Genomic DNA, 10,000 nt, shown 5'->3' with positions numbered 1-10,000 from the left:
TCAGGATAGATTTTAATGTCAGGAGATGCCCTGTGATGCTGGGGCCATTGTGTAAGATTGGAATGTGTACCAGTGGCTGGTGGGTGGTCCTTGAAGGTCCCGGGAGGAGGCGGCGAGGAGGCAGCGGGTGGCTGGGCTTGAGCTGTGGATCAGGGACGTCATTAATTCTGCCTGGTGCTGCGTGTGCCCTGTGCAGCTTGGATGTCTGCCGCTGACGCTCTGTGGTTCCTGTTCTGCTGATCTCCTGGTCCACACACCGCTTCAGGGTGCACTGTACAAGCGGAGAAGAAATGCATCATTGGTTACCAAAATAAAACAGTGTCTTTCTGCCTGTGTCATTCTGTTTGGTTTCTTTGAGCGTTTGTTTCTTAAATACACAGCAAGTGTCACTCTCTCTCTCTGTCACACACACACACACACACACACACACACACACACACACCAAAGCAAACACACCAAAGCGCACACACACACACACACACAGACACTGTGAGGTCTGCAGTTCAAAATTTGAATCTCAGAGCTTGGTGTTTTTGTCTCCCTCCAGTGGACAAATGCAGGTATGATTAGGGTTGGTTAGGTTAAGGGGATTTAGCCAGAGCTTGACGGAATAAAATGGAATAACTGGGAAAGTAAGTGTCGTAGAGGGATGAAAGTGGTGTCTACGTGGGGATTTTCTGCCGCTCCGCACGCGCTGGTGAAGACCCCATGTCGATAGCACCAACGGTTCTGGACTTGGTGTAAATGGGTCCAAATTTGACGGAATAAAAAGGTCAAAGTGGCAGATAGGAGTGTCCGATCGGGCCGATTCCACCACCACTGTACTCAGCAGGCCCTGCCGGGTCGTTAGACACGCAGCATGGCAGGGATCGGTGACATAACATGTAGCAGTTTCCCTTCACAGAAGCGTCTGCAGCAGGTGGGTGGAGGAGGAGGCAGCAGAACCAGGCCTTTGGAGCACTGTGTCATCTCCTGGTCCTGATGCTTTGAATCTCCCTCTCTGTCTGTCTGTCTGTCTGTCTGTCACACACACACACACACACACAGAAGCTGGTCAAGTGCTGTGCAACTGGGATTGCACCTGTCGTCCACAGGAGGGCGCCTAGCTGGGAAGTCCAGTACATTCCATATTAAAGTTGTTGCAAGTGCATTTTTTGTGTAAAAGACAGACACACACACACACACACACACACACACACACACACACAGTAAGGTCTGAAGTGCAAAATTTGAATTACATTCCTTTGTATCTCTCCCTCTCTCTCTCTCTCTCTCTCTCTCTCTCTGTCAACACACACACACACACACACACACACACACACACACACACACACACACACACACACACACACACACACACACACACAGTAAGGTCTGAAGTGCAAAATTTGAATTACATTCCTTTGTATCTCTCCCTCTCTCTCTCTCTCTCTCTCTCTGTCTCTCTCTCTCTCTGTCAACACACACACACACACACTCACACACACCAAAGCACACAGACAGAAGCTGGTCACAACTGCTGTGCAGCTGGGATTGAACCAGGGGGGCTCCCTCTGCTGGCTCAATGCGGTACAAAGTGTCAGAAGCTGTTAGATATCTGCTTTTGACAATCAATTGCACCTGTCATCCACAGGAGGGCGCCTAGCTGGGAAGTCCAGTACATTCCATATTAAAGTTGTTGCAAGTGCATTTTTTGTGTAAAAGACAGACACACACACACACACACACACACACACACACACTGTAAGGTCTGAAGTGCAAAATTTGAATTACATTCCTTTGTATCTCTCCCTCTCTCTCTCTCTCTGTCTCTCTCTCTCTGTCAACACACACACACACACACACACACACACGCACACACACACGCTCAATGGAGTATAAAATAAAGACCGGGGCAGTTCTCTCACTGGAGTCTCTTAGAGTGGAGGCTGCCCTTGCTAGCAAGAAGTTCTGTGTGTTTCTCTTCTCTGAGTCTTTACTGAAGAAGTGTTTTATAACATTTTCCTTAACAACTGACATGTGTTTTTTGTGTAAAAGAGAGAGAGAGACACACACACACACTCACACTCACACTCAGCGGCTCAGAGATGAGGGAAAAACAACAGAAATCAGGATAGATTTTAATGTCAGGAGATGCCCTGTGATGCTGGGGCCATTGTGTAAGATTGGAATGTGTACCAGTGGCTGGTGGGTGGTCCTTGAAGGTCCCGGGAGGAGGCGGCGAGGAGGCAGCGGGTGGCTGGGCTTGAGCTGTGGATCAGGGACGTCATTAATTCTGCCTGGTGCTGCGTGTGCCCTGTGCAGCTTGGATGTCTGCCGCTGACGCTCTGTGGTTCCTGTTCTGCTGATCTCCTGGTCCACACACCGCTTCAGGGTGCACTGTACAAGGGAAGAAGAAATGCATCATTGGTTACCAAAATAAAACAGTGTCTTTCTGCCTGTGTCATTCTGTTTGGTTTCTTTGAGCGTTTGTTTCTTAAATACACAGCAAGTGTCACTCTCTCTCTCTGTCACACACACACACACACACACACACACACACACACACACACCAAAGCAAACACACCAAAGCGCACACACACACACACACACAGACACTGAGGTCTGCAGTTCAAAATTTGAATCTCAGAGCTTGGTGTTTTTGTCTCCCTCCAGTGGACAAATGCAGGTATGATTAGGGTTGGTTAGGTTAAGGGGATTTAGCCAGAGCTTGACGGAATAAAATGGAATAACTGGGAAAGTAAGTGTCGTAGAGGGATGAAAGTGGTGTCTACGTGGGGATTTTCTGCCGCTCCGCACGCGCTGGTGAAGACCCCATGTCGATAGCACCAACGGTTCTGGACTTGGTGTAAATGGGTCCAAATTTGACGGAATAAAAAGGTCAAAGTGGCAGATAGGAGTGTCCGATCGGGCCGATTCCACCACCACTGTACTCAGCAGGCCCTGCCGGGTCGTTAGACACGCAGCATGGCAGGGATCGGTGACATAACATGTAGCAGTTTCCCTTCACAGAAGCGTCTGCAGCAGGTGGGTGGAGGAGGAGGCAGCAGAACCAGGCCTTTGGAGCACTGTGTCATCTCCTGGTCCTGATGCTTTGAATCTCCCTCTCTGTCTGTCTGTCTGTCTGTCTGTCACACACACACACACACACACACACACACAGAAGCTGGTCAAGTGCTGTGCAACTGGGATTGCACCTGTCGTCCACAGGAGGGCGCCTAGCTGGGAAGTCCAGTACATTCCATATTAAAGTTGTTGCAAGTGCATTTTTTGTGTAAAAGACAGACACACACACACACACACACACACACACACACACACAGTAAGGTCTGAAGTGCAAAATTTGAATTACATTCCTTTGTATCTCTCCCTCTCTCTCTCTCTCTCTCTCTCTCTCTCTCTGTCAACACACACACACACACACACACACACACACACACACACACACACACACACAGTAAGGTCTGAAGTGCAAAATTTGAATTACATTCCTTTGTATCTCTCCCTCTCTCTCTCTCTCTCTCTCTGTCTCTCTCTCTCTCTCTCTGTCAACACACACACACACACACACTCACACACACCAAAGCACACAGACAGAAGCTGGTCACAACTGCTGTGCAACTGGGATTGAACCAGGGGGGCTCCCTCTGCTGGCTCAATGCGGTACAAAGTGTCAGAAGCTGTTAGATATCTGCTTTTGACAATCAATTGCACCTGTCATCCACAGGAGGGCGCCTAGCCGGGAAGTCCAGTACATTCCATATTAAAGTTGTTGCAAGTGCATTTTTTGTGTAAAAGACAGACACACACACACACACACACACACACACACACACACACACACACACACACACACTGTAAGGTCTGAAGTGCAAAATTTGAATTACATTCCTTTGTATCTCTCCCTCTCTCTCTCTCTCTCTCTCTCTCTGTCTCTCTCTCTCTCTCTCTCTCTCTGTCAACACACACACACACACACACACACACACACACACACACACACACACACACAGTAAGGTCTGAAGTGCAAAATTTGAATTACATTCCTTTGTATCTCTCCCTCTCTCTCTCTCTCTCTCTCTGTCTCTCTCTCTCTCTCTCTGTCAACACACACACACACACACACACACACACACACACACACACACACACACGCTCAATGGAGTATAAAATAAAGACCGGGGCAGTTCTCTCACTGGAGTCTCTTAGAGTGGAGGCTGCCCTTGCTAGCAAGAAGTTCTGTGTGTTTCTCTTCTCTGAGTCTTTACTGAAGAAGTGTTTTATAACATTTTCCTTAACAACTGACATGTGTTTTTTGTGTAAAAGAGAGAGAGACACACACACACACACACACACACACACACACTCACACTCAGCAGCTCAGAGATGAGGGAAAAACAACAGAAATCAGGATAGATTTTAATGTCAGGAGATGCCCTGTGATGCTGGGGCCATTGTGTAAGATTGGAATGTGTACCAGTGGCTGGTGGGTGGTCCTTGAAGGTCCCAGGAGGAGGCGGCGAGGAGGCAGCGGGTGGCTGGGCTTGAGCTGTGGATCAGGGACGTCATTAATTCTGCCTGGTGCTGCGTGTGCCCTGTGCAGCTTGGATGTCTGCCGCTGACGCTCTGTGGTTCCTGTTCTGCTGATCTCCTGGTCCACACACCGCTTCAGGGTGCACTGTACAAGGGAAGAAGAAATGCATCATTGGTTACCAAAATAAAACAGTGTCTTTCTGCCTGTGTCATTCTGTTTGGTTTCTTTGAGCGTTTGTTTCTTAAATACACAGCAAGTGTCACTCTCTCTCTCTCTCTCTCTGTCACACACACACACACACACACACCAAAGCACACACACCAAAGCGCGCACACACACACACACACACACACACACACCAAAGCGCACACACACACACACACACACACACACACACACACACACACACACACACACACAGACACTGTGAGGTTTGCAGTGCAAAATTTGAATTTTAGTGCATGGTGATTTGTCTCCCTCCAGTGGCCCACGGCAGGTATGATGAGGCTTAAATGATAGGTTATGGGGAAAAAGCCAGGAGAGGATGGGACAAAAGTGGAATAACTGAAAAAGTAAGAGGTGTAGAGGGCTGATGTTGGTGTCTAGGTGGGGGTTTTGGTGGGTGCCGGACGCTGTGGCGAAGAAGCCACGCCGATGGCTTCTTCGGTTCTGGAGATATGGCGAATCGGACCAAAAAGGATGGGACAAAAGGGTCCCAGTCGGAGAAAGGAAGGTGCAGAGGGCCTGGGTCCACCACCACTGTACTCAGCAGGCCCTGCCGGGTCGTTAGACACGCAGCATGGCAGGGATTGGTGACATAACATGTAGCAGTTTCCCTTCACAGAAGCCTCTGCAGCAGGTTGGTACAGGAGCAGGCACCAGAAGCAGGCCTGTGGAGCACTATGTCATCTGCTCGGCCTTGCTTCAGGATGCACTGTACAATTCGATAGCAAGACCTCATGGGTTACCACAAAAAAAACAGTGTCTTTCTGCCTCTGTCGTTCTCTTTGGTTTGTTTGAGCGCTTGTTTTTTAAATACACAGCAAGTGTCTCTCTCTCTCTCTCTCTGTCTGTCTCTCTGTCACACACACACACACACACACACACACACACACACACACACACACACACACACAGAAGCAGAGCAGCTGCTGTGCCACTGGGATTGAACAAGAGGTGCTCCCTCTGCTGGCTCAATGCGGTACAAAGTGTCAGAAGGTGTTATACCGGCGAAAATAACATCTTTCAATTGCATGTTTGGTCCACAGGATGGCGCCTAGCAAGCAAGTCCTGTACATTGCATATTAAAAGTTGTTGCAAGTGCACTCACATGTATTTTTTGTGTAAAAGAGACACACACACACACACACACACACACACACACACACACACACACACACGCTCAATGGAGTATAAAATAAAGACCGGGGCAGTTCTCTCACTGGAGTCTCTTAGAGTGGAGGCTGCCCTTGCTAGCAAGAAGTTCTGTGTGTTTCTCTTCTCTGAGTCTTTACTGAAGAAGTGTTTTATAACATTTTCCTTAACAACTGACATGTGTTTTTTGTGTAAAAGAGAGAGAGAGACACACACACACACTCACACTCACACTCAGCGGCTCAGAGATGAGGGAAAAACAACAGAAATCAGGATAGATTTTAATGTCAGGAGATGCCCTGTGATGCTGGGGCCATTGTGTAAGATTGGAATGTGTACCAGTGGCTGGTGGGTGGTCCTTGAAGGTCCCGGGAGGAGGCGGCGAGGAGGCAGCGGGTGGCTGGGCTTGAGCTGTGGATCAGGGACGTCATTAATTCTGCCTGGTGCTGCGTGTGCCCTGTGCAGCTTGGATGTCTGCCGCTGACGCTCTGTGGTTCCTGTTCTGCTGATCTCCTGGTCCACACACCGCTTCAGGGTGCACTGTACAAGGGAAGAAGAAATGCATCATTGGTTACCAAAATAAAACAGTGTCTTTCTGCCTGTGTCATTCTGTTTGGTTTCTTTGAGCGTTTGTTTCTTAAATACACAGCAAGTGTCACTCTCTCTCTCTGTCACACACACACACACACACACACACACACACACACACACACACCAAAGCAAACACACCAAAGCGCACACACACACACACACACACAGACACTGTGAGGTCTGCAGTTCAAAATTTGAATCTCAGAGCTTGGTGTTTTTGTCTCCCTCCAGTGGACAAATGCAGGTATGATTAGGGTTGGTTAGGTTAAGGGGATTTAGCCAGAGCTTGACGGAATAAAATGGAATAACTGGGAAAGTAAGTGTCGTAGAGGGATGAAAGTGGTGTCTACGTGGGGATTTTCTGCCGCTCCGCACGCGCTGGTGAAGACCCCATGTCGATAGCACCAACGGTTCTGGACTTGGTGTAAATGGGTCCAAATTTGACGGAATAAAAAGGTCAAAGTGGCAGATAGGAGTGTCCGATCGGGCCGATTCCACCACCACTGTACTCAGCAGGCCCTGCCGGGTCGTTAGACACGCAGCATGGCAGGGATCGGTGACATAACATGTAGCAGTTTCCCTTCACAGAAGCGTCTGCAGCAGGTGGGTGGAGGAGGAGGCAGCAGAACCAGGCCTTTGGAGCACTGTGTCATCTCCTGGTCCTGATGCTTTGAATCTCCCTCTCTGTCTGTCTGTCTGTCTGTCACACACACACACACACACACACACAGAAGCTGGTCAAGTGCTGTGCAACTGGGATTGCACCTGTCGTCCACAGGAGGGCGCCTAGCTGGGAAGTCCAGTACATTCCATATTAAAGTTGTTGCAAGTGCATTTTTTGTGTAAAAGACAGACACACACACACACACACACACACACACACACACACACACACACACACACACACACACACACACACAGTAAGGTCTGAAGTGCAAAATTTGAATTACATTCCTTTGTATCTCTCCCTCTCTCTCTCTCTCTCTCTCTCTCTCTCTCTCTCTGTCAACACACACACACACACACACACACACACACACACACACACACACACACACACACACAGTAAGGTCTGAAGTGCAAAATTTGAATTACATTCCTTTGTATCTCTCCCTCTCTCTCTCTCTCTCTCTCTCTGTCTCTCTCTCTCTCTGTCAACACACACACACACACACTCACACACACCAAAGCACACAGACAGAAGCTGGTCACAACTGCTGTGCAGCTGGGATTGAACCAGGGGGGCTCCCTCTGCTGGCTCAATGCGGTACAAAGTGTCAGAAGCTGTTAGATATCTGCTTTTGACAATCAATTGCACCTGTCATCCACAGGAGGGCGCCTAGCTGGGAAGTCCAGTACATTCCATATTAAAGTTGTTGCAAGTGCATTTTTTGTGTAAAAGACAGACACACACACACACACACACACACACACACACACTGTAAGGTCTGAAGTGCAAAATTTGAATTACATTCCTTTGTATCTCTCCCTCTCTCTCTCTCTCTCTCTCTGTCTCTCTCTCTCTGTCAACACACACACACACACACGCACACACACACGCTCAATGGAGTATAAAATAAAGACCGGGGCAGTTCTCTCACTGGAGTCTCTTAGAGTGGAGGCTGCCCTTGCTAGCAAGAAGTTCTGTGTGTTTCTCTTCTCTGAGTCTTTACTGAAGAAGTGTTTTATAACATTTTCCTTAACAACTGACATGTGTTTTTTGTGTAAAAGAGAGAGAGACACACACACACACACACACACACACTCACACTCACACTCAGCGGCTCAGAGATGAGGGAAAAACAACAGAAATCAGGATAGATTTTAATGTCAGGAGATGCCCTGTGATGCTGGGGCCATTGTGTAAGATTGGAATGTGTACCAGTGGCTGGTGGGTGGTCCTTGAAGGTCCCAGGAGGAGGCGGCGAGGAGGCAGCGGGTGGCTGGGCTTGAGCTGTGGATCAGGGACGTCATTAATTCTGCCTGGTGCTGCGTGTGCCCTGTGCAGCTTGGATGTCTGCCGCTGACGCTCTGTGGTTCCTGTTCTGCTGATCTCCTGGTCCACACACGGCTTCAGGGTGCACTGTACAAGGGAAGAAGAAATGCATCATTGGTTACCAAAATAAAACAGTGTCTTTCTGCCTGTGTCATTCTGTTTGGTTTCTTTGAGCGTTTGTTTCTTAAATACACAGCAAGTGTCACTCTCTCTCTCTGTCACACACACACACACACACACACACACACACACACACACACCAAAGCAAACACACCAAAGCGCACACACACACACACACACAGACACTGAGGTCTGCAGTTCAAAATTTGAATCTCAGAGCTTGGTGTTTTTGTCTCCCTCCAGTGGACAAATGCAGGTATGATTAGGGTTGGTTAGGGTTAAGGGGATTTAGCCAGAGCTTGACGGAATAAAATGGAATAACTGGGAAAGTAAGTGTCGTAGAGGGATGAAAGTGGTGTCTACGTGGGGATTTTCTGCCGCTCCGCACGCGCTGGTGAAGACCCCATGTCGATAGCACCAACGGTTCTGGACTTGGTGTAAATGGGTCCAAATTTGACGGAATAAAAAGGTCAAAGTGGCAGATAGGAGTGTCCGATCGGGCCGATTCCACCACCACTGTACTCAGCAGGCCCTGCCGGGTCGTTAGACACGCAGCATGGCAGGGATCGGTGACATAACATGTAGCAGTTTCCCTTCACAGAAGCGTCTGCAGCAGGTGGGTGGAGGAGGAGGCAGCAGAACCAGGCCTTTGGAGCACTGTGTCATCTCCTGGTCCTGATGCTTTGAATCTCCCTCTCTGTCTGTCTGTCTGTCTGTCTGTCACACACACACACACACACACACACACACAGAAGCTGGTCAAGTGCTGTGCAACTGGGATTGCACCTGTCGTCCACAGGAGGGCGCCTAGCTGGGAAGTCCAGTACATTCCATATTAAAGTTGTTGCAAGTGCATTTTTTGTGTAAAAGACAGACACACACACACACACACACACACACACACACACACAGTAAGGTCTGAAGTGCAAAATTTGAATTACATTCCTTTGTATCTCTCCCTCTCTCTCTCTCTCTCTCTCTCTCTCTCTCTGTCAACACACACACACACACACACACACACACACACACACACACACACACACACAGTAAGGTCTGAAGTGCAAAATTTGAATTACATTCCTTTGTATCTCTCCCTCTCTCTCTCTCTCTCTCTCTGTCTCTCTCTCTCTCTCTCTGTCAACACACACACACACACACACTCACACACACCAAAGCACACAGACAGAAGCTGGTCACAACTGCTGTGCAACTGGGATTGAACCAGGGGGGCTCCCTCTGCTGGCTCAATGCGGTACAAAGTGTCAGAAGCTGTTAGATATCTGCTTTTGACAATCAATTGCACCTGTCATCCACAGGAGGGCGCCTAGCCGGGAAGTCCAGTACATTCCATATTAAAGTTGTTGCAAGTGCATTTTTTGTGTAAA

This window comes from Maylandia zebra, linkage group LG23 (assembly GCF_041146795.1).
Source record: "Maylandia zebra isolate NMK-2024a linkage group LG23, Mzebra_GT3a, whole genome shotgun sequence".
Lineage (NCBI taxonomy): Eukaryota > Metazoa > Chordata > Actinopteri > Cichliformes > Cichlidae > Maylandia > Maylandia zebra.
This window is presented reverse-complemented; position numbering follows the sequence as displayed.